The 17036-nt window shown below is 38.9% G+C and overlaps 1 protein-coding gene across 22 annotated transcripts in view; it reads left to right on the plus strand.

The window, feature by feature from the left end:
• Positions 1-17036, plus strand: part of LOC141811063 (adhesion G protein-coupled receptor L3) — a 324467-nt gene that overhangs the window by 109218 nt on the left and 198213 nt on the right. The window lies entirely within an intron of this gene.

The following is a 17036-nucleotide window of genomic DNA, read 5'->3' on the forward strand; positions in this document are numbered from 1 at the left end:
TATAACATTAAAGTAGGACTAAAGTGTTACGTGACAATCACAATATGCTTTGTGGAGGTCTGCGCTCTCCGAGTGCTTTTCTAGTTTAGAAATGTAAGTCAAGGCAAATAAAAACAAAAGATACCTTATGGATCTTAAAGGTGTACCCATATGCTTGGTATGGGTCAATTATGTTTGCAACTTTTCATATAAAAAACAATTTTAATTTTTTGTTGCTAAACATATCAATAAGAATACTTAAATAAATAGTTGTGAAATGAAAATGTGTACATTTGAATAATCTTCACATATTTTCTGCACATTCAGCCATTTTCCCCATCAAAAGTTTCCCTTTGCTCTGTTAGCCTCAGGAAAATATCACTAGTTTAGCTAACCATTTGTCCCTGGCCCAAGCCAACTAACTTGTTAAGAACAAACTTTTAATGATTTGCAGATGTGCAGTCTCAGACTAATTTATACAACCAGTAAAGCTTCTTAATTTTCCAGTAACAGGTTTTCAGATAAATTAGTTGATTTCTGAGGTGTAAGCCTGTCTCAATGTGACATCGTATCACACATCGCAGCGCTGCACCTGCCTGTGTGAAACCATGTGTTGCAGAAATCTTGCATTCCCTCCCATTTCATGCTTCCTGTGCTTCTTGTCGAATACCAATATGCCACATGTAAAGAAGCCAAATGATGTGATGCGTGAGCACCGTGTACATGTTGCCTCATACATATTCAGCGCTCATTATCTCCACACAATAACTGCGTGTCTGATACCTGTCATTTTAAATACAGGAGAAGAAAACGATCAAAGGAGATCATCGTTGCTGTGTGTCTCAGAGGCAGCGTAGCCACCCAGGCTAATTTCAGCAGCGCTGACATGATTGCACACATGTGGAATGAGATTACTCCTTAGTCTGTGGGTGGCTGGAGGAATCACTGTTTTCACATTCACATCCATCTTTGATACTTGATTTTCATCTCAGACACCTTTATTTTTTTAACCTGCTTCCTGCTCTACAACTTTTATCCCACTTTTCCCCTGTTGCTGTCTTTACAAGCTCACTTTAACGACAGCATCACCCACACACTCCTCCTTTCTTTAACTTCCTTTTGCTTTAACTTTTAGTGTGCCAAAGCCAATTACAGGTTTAGGTCTTTAGTAGTTATTTATCATATAAAAAAGAGAATCTTAACACCCAAGATATATTACTTTAAAAGTTAAACTCTGAATTCTAAGATTTTTTTTTTTTTTTGCAATCTGGATGTTTTTATACCTTTTGGTTTGAGTGGAAATATTTTGCACATTATATTGTCACCCTGATTTGACAAAGTGAGACGTCACCGAAAAAAAATGGTGTTTTATTTGAAAACAAATTGATCTCAGAATATGATCCTGCCTATTTGACTCAACCTGACACTTCTTCATTAACCTAAGAGTCTATTTTTTCCCTATTGTTAAACATTGGATCACTGAGTCAGTGGGTAAATGATGTCAACATGTTTGGGGATTATAGCTAGCATTAGCTAAGTTAGCAGCAAAAGCCTTGGGTTCCCCCCCTGTCCAATCGAAAAGACACAGCCTTCACTAAGTTTGTCTGTTTGTTACCTCAAATATGCCAAAGTGGGACATCAGTATAGCCTTGTAGTAAGGTTGCACAACCCACAAGGTTAGCTGTTGACTGGGTAGCCCGTGTTTGAACCAAGCCTGTGGCACCTTTTCCTCACCCTGTTTTCTGATCCACCCACTGCCAGTCCTCTTCAGATAAAAGCATAAAAAATCCCATAAAGATTACTTTGAGATGCCATCTGTCATCTGTACTTGTTTAAAACCAGATAATATGGGGCTGTAGTTTCATTGCTGGTGGCTGGGCTACCTTTCAGAAACAACATGAGCATTTCAGACCTTAATTGGTATATACATTTAAAGGGTGGCACACATTACAGGATTTTTCAAACCTTGTAGTCTGTCTGCTACAACCTTGTATTAAAGGCTTCAGTGGAAACAAACATGACTGATGAAAGGAATAAAGCAATGATGGTTGTTTTCAACCTCTAAAATTATGAAAAAACTCACAAAAAAAGAAAAACGATTATGGAAAATGTGCAGACGGTGGGGATATGGTCAGTATGAATAACAATGCAAGTTGAAGGTTGGTAAAGTTGTCAAAAGTATTACAGATAGATTTCTTCCTCTTTGGTCAGTCAGCTGAGTCAGCTTGTGTCTTGATTGGCTTTGCTCCAGTACATGTGACATTACACGCTCTACCTGCTCGGCTCCTCTTGGAGCGCCCCACACACTACAGAATTTTTAGTCGCAAGTATTAAACATTCATTATCTACGATCTCTCAATCGGAGACCTTCCAAGTGGCTCCGACTGGACATAATCACTTTTAACACACCCCATACCTAGGGATGGGTACCGAGTTAGGTACTTTTAGAGGTACCGACCAAATTCTGTCAAAAGTACCGGGTACTGATTCATGTAAAATCAAACAGTACCATGTTGAGGTACCTAAACGCATCCCTGTGACTGTGAGGGAGTGGAAGAGTAGGTGATTTTCCATACTGGACATGAACACAGCATTTCAAGGTTAAATATTGAGAAATAAATATGTTAAATTGAAAAACAAAATCAGATTCGATAATTAAACAAATTATTTTTTACCACATTAACACCAAAAAGTACCGAAAATCGGTACCCTTGAGTACCATCACCGATTGCCAGGTACTGGGCATCAATACAGTATGGTTTCAAATGTGAAAGGTAACCTTCCCTAGGAAAATCACACACGATGTCAAGGCAAGGCAAGTTTACCTATCGAGCACATTTCGTGCACAAAGCAATTCAAAATGCTTTACAGCTAAATTTATAACACTTTTTAAACCACCTGGTGCCAACTAGCCCATGTGTGATTGTGTCATCAACTATTAACAGATATAGTGTTGCATCTCATTGAAACCAAACCAGAGTAAGATGAATAAGTCTTCTGACCCTAAACTTTCCCCTTTTTGGGCCAGTATCATTTGTTGTCTTGTGTCATAGTTTATTCCCTATCCTGACCTATTAGTTTAACCAAGTTTAAACATGTTGACCTCTTACTTTGATATCATTAGAAATAGCGTTCAAGAATGATTAAATATAGAAGTCAAACATCGATTTTTGAATAATTTGTTGATAAATTAGGTAAACAAAAGGAACCTTTACATTAATGTTGAAAAGCAGCATGATGTATTGGTTTTGAATTGATCCCAGGGTACATATACAGAGTTCAGGGGAGGAGGTGGGAAATCTACATAGGATTTAATCACACCAATCTAGTGAAGCTGCAGCTCTTTGGGTAAGAAGAGCACCATAACGAGCAAGAGGCTTCATTTAAAAACTGCCGTTCTTGAGTTGTGTCACGTGCCGTGTGTGTAGGTGTATGCAGAAGAGGGAACTACTCCCCTTAGGAGTGACACCCACCACCCGATGCATAATGTATCAAAGTGGGGCCATATACTGTTTACACAAACACAGTGTGAAAGATAGAACGAACCACATGAGGAGACAAATGAATGGGGGTTGTAGTTGAGTACAAATAGCTTTTAATCTGATGACACCTCGCACATCAGATTGCATCTCCCATTGGGTTCTTATGTTATCTAGGGCAACCCCCCACTCCCAACGGCTTCATCCCCCTTTAATCAACACTCTTAAATACATTTGAAATCTATGTTTTAAAGACTTACTGTATGTTTCCTCCCCCCAAAATTGTGTTATCATCAAATAGATGTGGAATTCTTTAAACTAATTCATTAACACAAAGTTATGAGTCTGTTCATGTGTTCTGTGTTTGTGTCTCAAAGTGGCGTGTTCCACCCCAGCTTGGCTGTATATAAATTCCTCCACTGGCACAAATAATTTTCAACTAATGTCTTCGTTATAACAAATGCATATGCATGAAATCGCATTTTAATTCAGTCATTTAAATAATTTCCTGTTCTTCATTATGTAAGTAAACATTACAGCACTGAGCTTTAATTGGTATTAATTCATGCTATTTGCCCCTCGGATATTACACTGCAGTAAAGAAATTACACTTGCAGGAGTGAGGGGAAGGAGAATTGGCTGGGGTTTATTTCCAAACCGCTCTGCCGCAGAAACAAATCACTACAATGTGATTCATAAAGTTTGGTCCTTGTGCTGGGATTCTTGTGATAAAACACACGGCAAAGTACTTCAAACAAGGACGCTGTGAATACAAGCTTCTCTTTCCTGTTTTTTTTGGTTTTTGTGTTAGAACAGCGAGAAATTGAAAAATTACATCCTACTACCAGAATTCCACTACAAGGCAGAATTTTTTCATCCAGGCCTTGTGACAAACAGCAGGATATTTCATCTCAACAAGCAGTATGCTGTTTTATGTAAATGGTGTTGCTGACTTCCAGTCGAGATGTATTTGCTATTTTAACTGCAAAATATCAAACAAAAGATAGTTGTAGAGGTGAATATCTTTCTCTGTATCAAGGTCATCTCTCACTGTGTATTTTCTCCACTATCATTGTTATAAACAGACACGCAGGATGGTCGGGAGGTGCTTAGTATTAACCATAGACTGTATATGGATGTAGTCTGTTTCTAATACAGAGTTTTGATGTGGCCAAATTGGAAATGTTGGACTCAACTTGGTTATGTTTGAGTCATGATGAGGTGCAGAGATGGGCTTTTAGCCTCTTTGCAGATAGCTACAGGGTGCCTGTCTGTCAGTCATATGAGCCACGCCATTATATGGTCAAAACTAAAAAATCCAGAACTTAGAAAATAGCTAGTTATAGAAAATTCAACCCCGGTTACAATGTGTGCTGATAGAGCAATTAGCTATCAGCCTTTAAAGAACCAGGCTGTAAACTGTTCATTTATGCTAACTGGCTAAATGCTGCAAAGTCCTGTTCTCATGGTGGGCTAAGATGATATAAGACTCATTATCTTCTCTTGATGTTTGGTTTCTGCTAATAAAATTTATTAACAATGAGACCTGTTAATATTTTTCTAAAGTGTCTTGAGATAACGTTTGATATGATTTGGCACTATACAAATAAAGACTAATTGATTGATTGATTGATTGATTGATGCTGCAAATGTCAGCTTTTTGGCTCAGGGTGTTTGTGGTTTCTGATGTTTCCGCAGCCTGCCTCTAGTGGAATCTCAAAGAACTTCAGTTTTAGTTTAGGGATGCATCGATTTGATCTTGGTATTGGGTATCAGCGCCGATCCAGCTCCTCAAAGCTGAATCAGGTATTGTGGGAAAGGATCGGTCCAAACTTGACACTAAGGCTAAACTATGATTTAGTCTACAAGGTATAAAATTTTACAATGAAATAGTAATTTTTGTAAATTCTGAAACATTTTTTAACCGAACTGCTTTGAAACATTCAAACACTTATAGTTTGAATACATATTAACTTTGGTTATTCCATATGTACCCAATTTTGTCTTTTTCTCAAAACATTAACAGTTTTATCCCACAGTAGAGCATGCAGGTTATTATGTAATGCTGGTATCGGATCAGGATCGGTATCGATTGATACCCAAAGCCCAGGTATCAGTATCGGGACCAGAAAAGCTGGATCGGTGCATCCCTAGTTTAAGGGTTCCATTTGTTGCTGAAGGTTGCTGCTTGGTTTTGACCCAATACACAGTATTTTAGTCCTCTCATTCTGCTCCATGCGCCCTGACTCTACTTTCATAATTCATAAACCTGCACTTAGGTTAAAATATTGCCCAGTTCATATTCCACTTCCGAAAAACCTATTCGAAAGGTGTTTTAGAGCTGGTTTGTTCTGCGTATTGTGCCAAAGGGGCTCATAGAGCTTATACAATGTTTCCACTGCAATAAATGAAATGTAGTCAAGTGTTTAAGAAAAGATACCAGGGTGTGTTTCAAATAAAGTCTACTTTTCTGTCACAATGCCTGGTTGAGAAATTAAGCAACTTTCTTAAAATTCCCAGTGGTTTTAAATACAAACTGCCTGCAACTTCAGAAACAAGACTCTGGATAGTGTTTTTTTAATTGACTGTGGTTACAAGCAAACTATGCAAATGTTAAGCTAAGCTGTTTTACAAAAACAGATTCTTAATGAGGTGCTTAGCAGAGTTAGTTAGATGCAGAGTGGAAAACCAGTAGGAAAATAGTAACTCATTGTTTTTTACGTGTACGTTTATGTGGTACTGTATTTCCTTCATGACCGTTTTCATCAAGTATTTAAGCTCAAGTTTTATCTTTAACTCACAAAAAAAAACAAAAAAAACATACATACTCTCTCAGTGCAATGGAAGCTTTGAAGACTCATAAGATGTTCTGCAACTATTGGCACAATTATGACTGTCTCTTGGGCTCGTTGTCTTCAGACATTACACTCCGTGAAACCATACTCTTTGGCTGCTTGACAATGCCATTATTTGAAAGGATGGTAACAGTGTCATCTTTCAGCCACCAGAAATATGTGTTCTGATTACGTCAAAGAAAAAAAAAACAAGCCTCACATATTTGGGAAAATTTTGTTCTAAGTTTGCCTCATTTTTCAACAGGATGTGACTAAAAATGCTGCCTACATGGTGGATTAGTTGGTGGATTTGTTAAAGTACTGCATGACACACAGCAGCAAAGCTGTACTTTTACATCTTGCTCTATTAATAATTTTGTTCCTCATCCAAAAGAAAAAAAAGATGGTTTTGCAAAGCTGTGGAGTAGATAGTCCTGAAGGAACTATTCTTCATCTTCAAAAATACATTTCTAAATTTGATTCTCCTGCTTAAGACTTGTACAAGGAGGCGTTGAGATAGCGCTTTAAAAAGCCGAAGCCTACATCCTCCAAGACAATATTTGGGTCTTACATCTTCATGAAACAACACCCCCTTGCTAACACCAAAATAGCTCCCACAGGATGTCTGAAAATGAATGCATGCCTTTTTCATATTGATTCCCTGGCCCCTGTTTTTCAGTGTTTTCCTTGTGTGAACCCAGAGCAGCCTCTGTTCCCTAAGAGGTTCAGATTAGAGCACAGTTTGTCTCAGTTCACCATGCTAAAGTTAGCCATGCTCTTGCCTCCAGTGCGCCGTTAGGCAATTCCATCTGATAATGTGAGGTAAAAGAAGAGAGGAAAATACCTCTCCCCCATCGCACAAGACGAAAAATCAGCCTGTTGTTTCTTTCCTTTGACCTCAATTACTATCAGGGCATGTGTTACTACAGGGGCATGTTGAGTCATGTCTGCTCTGAGAGCTCTGTGGATGTGTGTGTGTGTAAGGGTGTATCTCTTGTGCCTATGTGTGACAAAGGATTGTGTTCATTTTAGCCCAGGAGGCACCGTACAGTAGGTGGGGGCCAAGGTGCATTAGTCCTGGCTGAGATGCTCTCTTGAGTAATGTCGGCTCGTGTGGGTGGGTTAAAGAAAGGGGAGAGGAGGAGCAGGAGGAGGGAGAAGGGAATGAAAGGGGAGGAAATGGCAAAACGGTGTCAGACGTGACGGGGGCTGAACAAAGCCCTGCTCGCTGTCGGAAACTCCACAGCCTCACCTCTGGCTTGGACAAATCTGACAAAACACCACTTTGCTGACATGATGCAGGGGCCAGATGTCTGTTCTGGATACAGCTTGGAAAGGAGCAGTGGTAAATTACGCAAAATAGCTCTGATTCAGCACAGAAAAAAAGAAACAAAAATGAATATTTTTTTTTAAATCAAACTAAATGAGATCCATCTAAATCTGATTAGTTTTCAGCTGATGTCATGAAAAAAAAACAATCCACCGTTTAGTCTTTTCTGATTACATATACAGTGCTTAAAATATTTATAAAACCATCACAATTAAAATGAGAAAACCAACAGCATAATGTAATGAAACATAAACCTAATTTTTTAGCCAGCAATAAGAAAATCTCTGATAAGTCAGAAATTAATTAAGAAATTCCAAACAACCCCTGAAACACATTTTTCTGCTCAGGAATGAAAGTAAATAACTGTAACATGCCAAGCAAAAATAATAATGTGCTTTATTTTTTATTTTTTTGCTATTTTGTAAAAAAACAACAAGAACATCATTTGATCAAGAGCTCACACATACCAGTGGATTAACAATTACAGAACAGTAATAAAATAAATGTTAAGATACTCAGGAACATATTTTTAATCAAGGGCAGTGATGACAAACACCTTCAAGTGGGTGGTAGTCTAATAAATTTGTTAAGCACTGTAATTTTCAGGATATTTGCAAGTTAAAGAGGTTTTTCACCTTGAGAGCATCATTCAACTTGTAAACAAGCAACAACCACCTGTTTAAAATTATGAGACAAGTGGTACAACCTGCAGTTTGCTGAGTGTCCACTTGAGGCTAACTCCTGAAGTACAGGAAACCACATACACACCAAGCCAAAAAAAAAAAAAAGTTTTTACAGCAGAAATAAACACTTTGTTTCTTTGTCTGAATAGCTCATTTCTCCAACAGCACACACTGTAGGGGTGAGACAATTTTTTTAACTCATCAGTTTAGAAGATGTTAAGAATAAGGGTTTTCCCAGTCAGAGGCACAGCTGAGCTGATTGACAGGCGGAGCATTGTCGCTGTTAGTGGGTAGGCTCAGAGCCCGCCTCTTTTCCAATGTATATGTACTCTGTCAACGATATGCTTCAGTATTCAGTTTCATAAACAGAGGGATGATGTCATAGAGATAACCTCCATTTATTATACAGTCTGTGGTTGTAAAACAACAACTGCACCATTGCATCTCTTTGTGTTCATTTGCTTTGATGAGCTGATACTTTGCACAAACAACCATAACAAGACGCATTTGCGAGTTTATACCTTTTTTTGCATTGGCACCTTGTTTGTTGTACTTCTTCAGTACATTTACTGTTCTGGCTGTAATTTCACGGAGGTCCAGACTTGTAATGATTAAAAAAAATCATTTGGCTTTTATTTTTGAGCATGATGTGTAGTTGTATTTTGTTCTACCTCACTGTTATGTGAGGTACAAGCACGGCATGGAAAATCAGTAGATAAATATAGCAAAACGCTAACAAAACTTTTGGATTTAGAATAGAATAGAATAGAATGGAATAGAAAATATTTTATTTAGAAAAATAAAAGTATAATATATGATAAATTTAACATTATACATTAGAATATTTATTTTATATAATGATATTATTATTATAAATATTGTTTGATTATAATTATTATTTTTTAAAAATATATATTTTTGAAACATTTTTTATTTATTATAAAATAATAATAATGGTATTTTCCCCCAACTCAAAATAATAATAAATAAATAAGTCTGGACATCCTATACAGGGTTGTTAGCATATTACTAGCCACTTTTAGCTGCGAGCTAACAAAACTCTGCTTAAGGTAGTATTGGGATTTTTGCTAAGCAGCTTGCTCACATCAGTTTTTCTTCAGTTCAAAAGACTATAGACTGCTTTAATGTCCCAGAGATTTATTTTTATTTTTATTTTTTTTACCAACTGTGACATTTTTTTTATTATGTGACAGATTTAGCAGACTTATTTTTTGCATGTGTTTTTGCCAGTCATCACTACACATTTCTTTCCTCTTCGTGTTGTTCACTTTATCAGGGGGAGGGAATGAGTTTCTTGGGTTATGAGCATGCTGTGTCTTACGGTAACATGAAAACATGACATGCAGTCATTACTTTTCACTTCTTTTGTCCTTTTCTAATTAAACGCCTGATAAAATTACAGACTTATCAAACAACACTAAAGGGAATCACTGCCTTCCCCTAAGCCAGAGAGGATTGTGACCTAAGAAACTAACATTGTAATTTGCACACTGAAGTGGTTTTAATACATAAGACCTCGATAAGAGACTTGCTTCCTATTCCCTTTATTTTTCCTCTTCTTGACACGGCTGTGCACTTAATGAATTGAAGAAGTGATTAATTAAATGAAAGTGCTAGCTGGATGGAAAGAAGACACTTCACCCCCCGTGTTCTCAGTATGTGAATCAAGCCTTTATAGAGTGACGGCACGCTGCTTGTATTTGTTACTCATGTGTGCGCAAACATGGGGTTGCTGTCTACTGGAGGTATATCTCACCAGGGAGGGGAAGTTGCTGCGCTCGGCAGAATCCCCTCTGTCGACTGTAGCAGCCAATTTATTAACTTTCACAGTTATTAACTTTCGCTGTGTCAATACGATGTTACGGTGGAAAGGAAAGAAGCAATACACTGCTGCTCCACTGTCTTTTTCAATTTCATGAGGTGGAAGCTGCATCTCATAAAAAACAGATCTAACGTTCGACATGTGAGGAGGTTGATGCCGTCTTTGTGCTCCCTCTGAGCTAATTTGTTAACACTGGAGAGCTCATTTCCCCTCAAGCATCATGGGCAGTTTTGAGTGACGGCTTCGAAGGTGCCATGTTTACTCGCCACCACCCCACGCAGAAAACTCCATCACTCTTTCCCTCTCTGTTGGAAATTAACAAGGATGTGGTGTGTTGCCAATTAATGCGTTCAAATGTGTGTCAGCACAATAAATGGCGTGTTGGAAGGTGTCATGATAAGAAATGTTCACTGTGCTCAGTGGGATCATTGGTCAAAACGTCAAGTGGTGAATTTGAAGAATTAGTCAAAATCTGATTAGATTACAGATTCATCAGGTTGTGGCTGAGTAAAGTCTGATTTTAAAAGCTGTGACACCTTTGAGGGATAATGCAGTCAGATGGGCCCAGTGCTCCAGAAGATGCTCTTTTATTGATGCTGTAACCGAAGAGTTCTCTAACTGTGAAATTCCTGGATCATTTTGCACTCTGCCTAAAAGCCTTTGAGATTTCTCTTGCCGTGGGCCATATGTAAACGTAATTTACTTGGGAGAACAATTTGCCTGAACTGTTTCTCACTTCAAGATAAATAATCCCTCATGCATTATTGAAAATGCTGTAGTTTTTTTAAATTCCCAGAGTCGCTTTTCACTAGGTCTTCCCTGCTCGTAATGTGAAATAGTCCTGCAAGTACATTTAACTTATTCCTTCAACCCTTTAAGAAGTCCTTTATTGCAAATTGGTGTGACTAAATCTCATTGGTCAAATCAGATCACCAGATATACACCCATAGACTGAATAATTAATGGACATAGTCTCCTCAACATTGCCCATCTATTTCTGAAACAGATTTTTGAAGCATATTGGCAATCAATTGGTAGTGGCGGGGGCTTGGAGTACAGCTATAGGGCGCTTGTCAGTCACATGAGCTGAGTAATCTTAATATCCTCTAAACTGCAAAATTAGAAAAAATTCACCCTCTGTACAGTGTGCTGATAGTAAAGTTAGCGATTCAGACAAGAGACATATTTTAAACTAGGCTGTAAAAAGGTTAACTTCTGCTTTGAAAATGTTTTTTTTTGGCTTGGTGTGTATGTGACTTCCAGTACATCCGGGGCCAGTCGAGAGCGGACACTCGAGAAACAGCAATTTTAGCACTTCCACATTGTCTCATATTCTAGACCAGAGGTTGCCGCTCCTACACATGAGATTAGGCCTGAGACGATAGTCAATAAATTACACATGCACCGGTCGTTTGGCGCCAATTTCCTTGATTTTGGGGGATCGGTGATCGGCCGATCCTTACATATGAAACTGCTCTTATATACCTCTAGGAAGGTCTGACAGCCAGCTTTTGTCACTTTTGGCTCTGAGACCCAAAACTCAGGACACTTTATTGGTTGTTCAAGCTAAAACATGCAGATTTTATTGTTTCACAGGTATTGTTGAATGATTTTCAACAAAACAAGATTGGAACATTGAAGGTCTATGCTGTCGGCGGGTCAGGCTTTTTAGAGATCAGTGATCAGCGATAGGCCAGAAAATTGTGATTGGTGCACCCCTACAATAAATCAACTGTGCAATAGATGAAATTAACTCAGTGATTTTGCTGGCACAATATTTATTGCCAAGTACATGGGTGTTTGTTTTCCTTGCCTCTTGCCTCCAAACAGGCTGGATAAGAATTTTTGGTTCAAGGCACCTTTCAAGACACCCAAGGACGCTGCACAAAACATAGTTTAAAAACATTTCAACAAAAGTTAAAAAACAAAAAAATGTATATATAGAATTAAAAAAAAGAAATTGATTTAAAAGATAAGATGAATGACAGTCAGATTGAGTAGGCCAGGAGGAATAGATGGGTTTTGAGGCAGGGCTTGAAAATAGTCAATGAGTCAATGTCATGGATATCCTGGGGGAGGGAATTCCAGAGACGGGGAACAGAGCAGATTTTATTGCATTTTAAAGGGTGTACTGCGTTATTATGACATATTAATTTTGTATTTGTGGTTAATTTAGTCTCAAAATAATATTGTTAATAATATTGTTTATGGTCAATAATTGTGGGACAATACATCGTCCAGCAAAATTTGTTGGGATACTCAAATTCATCACCAGGTCTGGGAGGCATCTGTGATTTACGATGAAGATACCTGATCTGTTGCACTATCTCATCCCTGTGTCTTCCATCTTTCTTCTATTAACTCAACAAATCCCATCTCCCACTTCTTGCATATTCCTGTATTTATCAGATACTAAGCTTTAAATTTTTCACTGCTACATTAATTCCCTCCTTTTCTGGGAACATAACTGGCACTTTTCCAGACTCTCTGTCTCCCTAATCGAGGGAGTATTATTATTTATTGGGGAATCATCCACTGTGTCTGAGCTTATACACTTAAGCCATAGCCTGAAACATGATCTGACACCATGTTTCTCATGTCGAAAGCTGTCACAAGCGCCCGACATGCGCTTATCCGACTGATGCCAGTCGGCCCACTTGGGCTTATTGTAATTACGTGTGGTGGTTGACCTTAACTCCTTCTGCTGACATGTTTTCTTGAGGGATGAAACGGAACACGAGCTCCCAGAGGCCCCCCTGTTTTGTCCCTAATGATGACTTTTAAATGTCATTGTTACTGTGCTCTGTGTGCACTTCAGTGCCTGCTGGTTGTAAGAATGTAATGGCTCTTTCGCTCTGTTCGACTGACCCAAGAATGAGCTCAGCTTTTTCAGCGGCGTTGAAAAGTTTCTCTTTTCTCATGACTAAACCCAGAAATCCAAACTCCAAAGCATTTCCCCCCTCGGTGTCGGTTTTTAAAGGCTCTGCGGGGGAGCGACATTTTCCAAATGAACATTTCTCTCCCTGACCTTTCTGTTGCCCTTTTTGGTGAGTAATTACGTTTTTTGAAATATTCATTTGTGAGTTATGTCGTTTGCGAGCATCCTGATGAATAACACTGCTCTGTGGTGTGGAAGTAATGAAAGCATCCGGCATGACCCCAAACTACTTCTTCTTCTTTTTCTTCTTCTTCTTCTTTTTTTCCCGTATTTTGAGCTCTGCACTTGTCAGAGGAATTATCTAGGGAGGATCTGCAGTGGGGGAGAAAACAACAAAAAAAAAAAAAAAGAAGAGGGACTTCTTAGAAAAAAAAAAGTCTCTGAAGTATAATCTGAAGAGAAGAGATGAATTGGAAATAACATGGAGTTTAGATGAGACTTTCAATAAGACTGTTTCACTTTTCAATAGCTCCATCAATGATGTGTTCAGGTGCATGGCGATGCGTGCGAGCAGGGCAGGATGCTGGCTTTTGCAACTGGAGGAATATGAGCCCTATCAATCACCGCCTCTGGGCACAAATGTAATTACACCACAGTTGTTGACTAGCCGGGTAATCCGAGCCATGGCTGGCATGCGTTCGCGTGCTTACATTAGGGGATTGCTGGTGCCCATGTTGACGGCGTGATGCTCGCCACTCTGATGTTTTTTTAATGCGGCTTTTGGGGACGCTGGCTTGAATTGAACTCTTGTTTTTTAAAGGATTAAAGCCGTAAATCTCAGTTTATTTATTTCATAGCAGAGTATGCAAATCAAAGTGATCAAGATTCATGATATACAAAAGCATTTGAGACTTTGTGCGCTCTGAACTTGCACTCATGCTTGAAGATTAACAATCAAAGGAAGCTCCTTTTTTTTCCCACCCTCCACAGTAAAGTAGCCGTCCATCATTTATCTCAGCATACCTGCTAAGTGATCCAGAGCTCTGCCATTTCTGTCAGTTTCAGAAAAGTTTGGCGTGATCCAGATGGGCACTTTTCAAGGGGTGGAATCAACCTCGCCGTTAAGAGCGAGATAATTGATGGCTTTCACCAGAACTCATTGTGAGCCAGCTCAATGGAAAGTGAACGGTACTGGGATGAGGTTTGAATGGTTTATAAGACGAAATGAAGTGGCTCGGTAATGAAGGGCTTCTTTTGTTACCTCTGCTCACCTTTGTGTTGTCACTTCTTTTCCCGTTAATCGTCAGGGAAAAATACAAAGTGGTGCCAGGATGACATTTGAAAAATTGAAAATGTCAGGGATTGTGTGCCTTTACAGAAAAGCTGTGTACCGAACACCTCTCCCTGGTTGAAATAATTGTTTTGCCATACAGCTTTTGCTTTTATATCATGTGTTATTTTGATCACTGTGGTAAACAGAGGGCTAAGGCCAAAGGAAAAGCTTTTGATTCACCAGTCCATCTCCATTCCAGCTCTTACCTGTAATGTTCATGAGCTTCAGTTGGTGACTGAAAGAAAACAAGCTGCCCCTTTGAGTTCTCTCCCAAAATTGGCCGGGCTCAGCCTTTGAGACAGGGTCAGGAGCTCAGGGTAGAGCACTTACTCCTACTCATTGAATGAGCCAACTGAGTAGGTTTGGACATCTGATCAGGATGCCTTCAGGAAGGCTCCCTTTAGAGGTTTTCCTGGCACGTCAAACTGGAAGGAGACTCTGGGATAGACCCAGGGCTAGCTGGAAGGATTATGTATCCCATCTGGCCTGGGAACGCCTCGGAATCCCCCCGGAGGAGCTGGAAAGCGTTGCTGGGAGGGGGATGTCTGGGTCGGCTTGCTTAGCCTGAAGCGGCCACAAACAAAAGGATGGACAAATGGACATTAAGATAGATGTTACAACAAGACTTACAATAAATACGGAGAAATCTTTCACTAAAACTTTTTGTAAGAATACTTCAATAGGTTATCCTTATCACAACATTAAGTATACAAAATTTTTTTTGTGTGTTTGTTTATGTTTTGTTGTTTTTTTTTCATTAGGTTTAAAATGGACTTGGAGCACATTTAAGTAGTGTTTTGCATTTTTTCCCTTTATATGTGCTACCCTATTTTATACTATAATATTTTCAATTCACATTAAAGCTCCTGTTAGATTTTTTTTTCTTTTTTTTGCTAGTTATAAACAACCTGACATTGATGTTGACACTCCTTTGTGCTCTAAAATAGCAAACTAGATAAAACCATACCTATTATATACATTTATTTTAAATTCCTGGAACCACTGATGGGGGTAGGTGTCGGACCAAGTTAGCTAGTTCAGACCGTACTATGTGTTCATTAAAAAAATAAAAAATAATACAATTAACTGTTTAAAGACAGCAAGAAACAATACTTACATATCTACAAGGCCACGGGGGACGCTAAATATGTACGAACCAAAAATTCCCCACAGTAGCTTTAAAGTTAAACATTTTTCTCAATTAAATAAAACTATCATTTGAACACCGTCAAATAAGGTTAGTCGGTTAATCAAACTCTACCCCCCAAAATTTGACCTTCCTCAGCTAAACCTGCATTCATTTGTTGCCTTTTTTTCTCTCTAGGGGGCACTAGCTTGACATTTTTGCTCTGTTTTCCTCTCCACAGCAAAAAACAACAACAACAACAACAAAAAAAAAAAAAACGGGTTATTAAGCAACTGAGATAGCGCCTGGCTTACTTAAATATGTTTTAACTTGGATTTAGCATCGCAACAAGGAAAATTAACACTTGAATAACCCAACTTTTAATTTGTACTTAACTTCTACAAGAAAGCAACAAGTATTAAAGAGCGGGTATAAAACTCTTCAATTTTTTAAAGGAATGTAAAGTAACAATGCTAGACATCCATACTAAATGTGTAAAGATTTTGAGGAGGGTGCGCCTAAAACATGTAGCTCTGCCCCCAACAGCTCTTCCAGGTGGCTGGCCAATCAGGGGGAAGGGGGAAGGGGGTTTGTGGCGTGGGGAGCCTTAAAGAGCAAGCAGCTAAAATCAGGCTGAAATCAGAGGTTTCTACAACACCAGTGTGAGGAATATAGTGATTTTGTGAAATGCAAATCATGATAAGACACTACAGGGGTGTCAGAGGGATGATTTAAAGCCTAAAACAAAGCACCATATCCCCTCTTTAAATCAGTGTAATTGTATCATTTGATGTAATGTAATTAATGCAACTCAGACATAACTAAGACACATTTCTGAGAGAGAGAAGTTTTTTCCATAGGTTCGTGAAACCTGCTTTTCTTCCCTCAAAACAAGCTAGAATCAGAAGATTAATGCCATTAAGCACAATCCATGTATAACCCTGTATTCAGTAATGTCTGACAAAGTTATTTCCACTATTTCCACTTGCCAGCTCCTTACAGCCTGAGGAATGTTACTCTAAGCTTTTGTAATCCGGTATAAACACCTGATGAGAGTCTTAGAGAGTCTTCGGCACGTTTATTTAAGAAATGTTCTTTCATTTCTTGTTACCAAGCTAAAAGTGCCCATAAATCACGATATTGATTTCACTCTGTATTCTCACATGTGGAAACGCCCTGTCCCTTGTTTCTTCCTCTCTTTAGATCTGTCCTCTCTGATAAATGTCTGCACTGTGCACCGTCTTGCGGCTCGGAAGCTCTGTCTGAAGGGATGTTTGTAAAAATCTATAACTGCCACAGTCCCTCCTGCAGTCACTCAGGCCAGTGTTTACGTTTCTCGCCCATTTTTTTTAGCCGCGCTGTAAACACAGAACTCTTCCAGTCTGTTGCGCACATTCGCCCCTGTTCGTGTGCAAAGTGTAAGGCTCTACAGACGTGACGTGGGCGTTCGTGCGCCTGTGTCAAGGAGAGGGAAAACAGCAACCTCCAAACTGCTGCCACCGGCCCCCCTGGCCGTTTTGAGTCTGCGGTAAACAGGAGACTTTTTGCCAA

The sequence above is a fragment of the Halichoeres trimaculatus genome, unplaced genomic scaffold, assembly GCF_033239565.1.
Source record: "Halichoeres trimaculatus isolate MK-OKI-2021-1 unplaced genomic scaffold, fHalTri1.1 fHalTri1_scaffold_22, whole genome shotgun sequence".
Taxonomy (NCBI): Eukaryota; Metazoa; Chordata; class Actinopteri; order Labriformes; family Labridae; genus Halichoeres; species Halichoeres trimaculatus.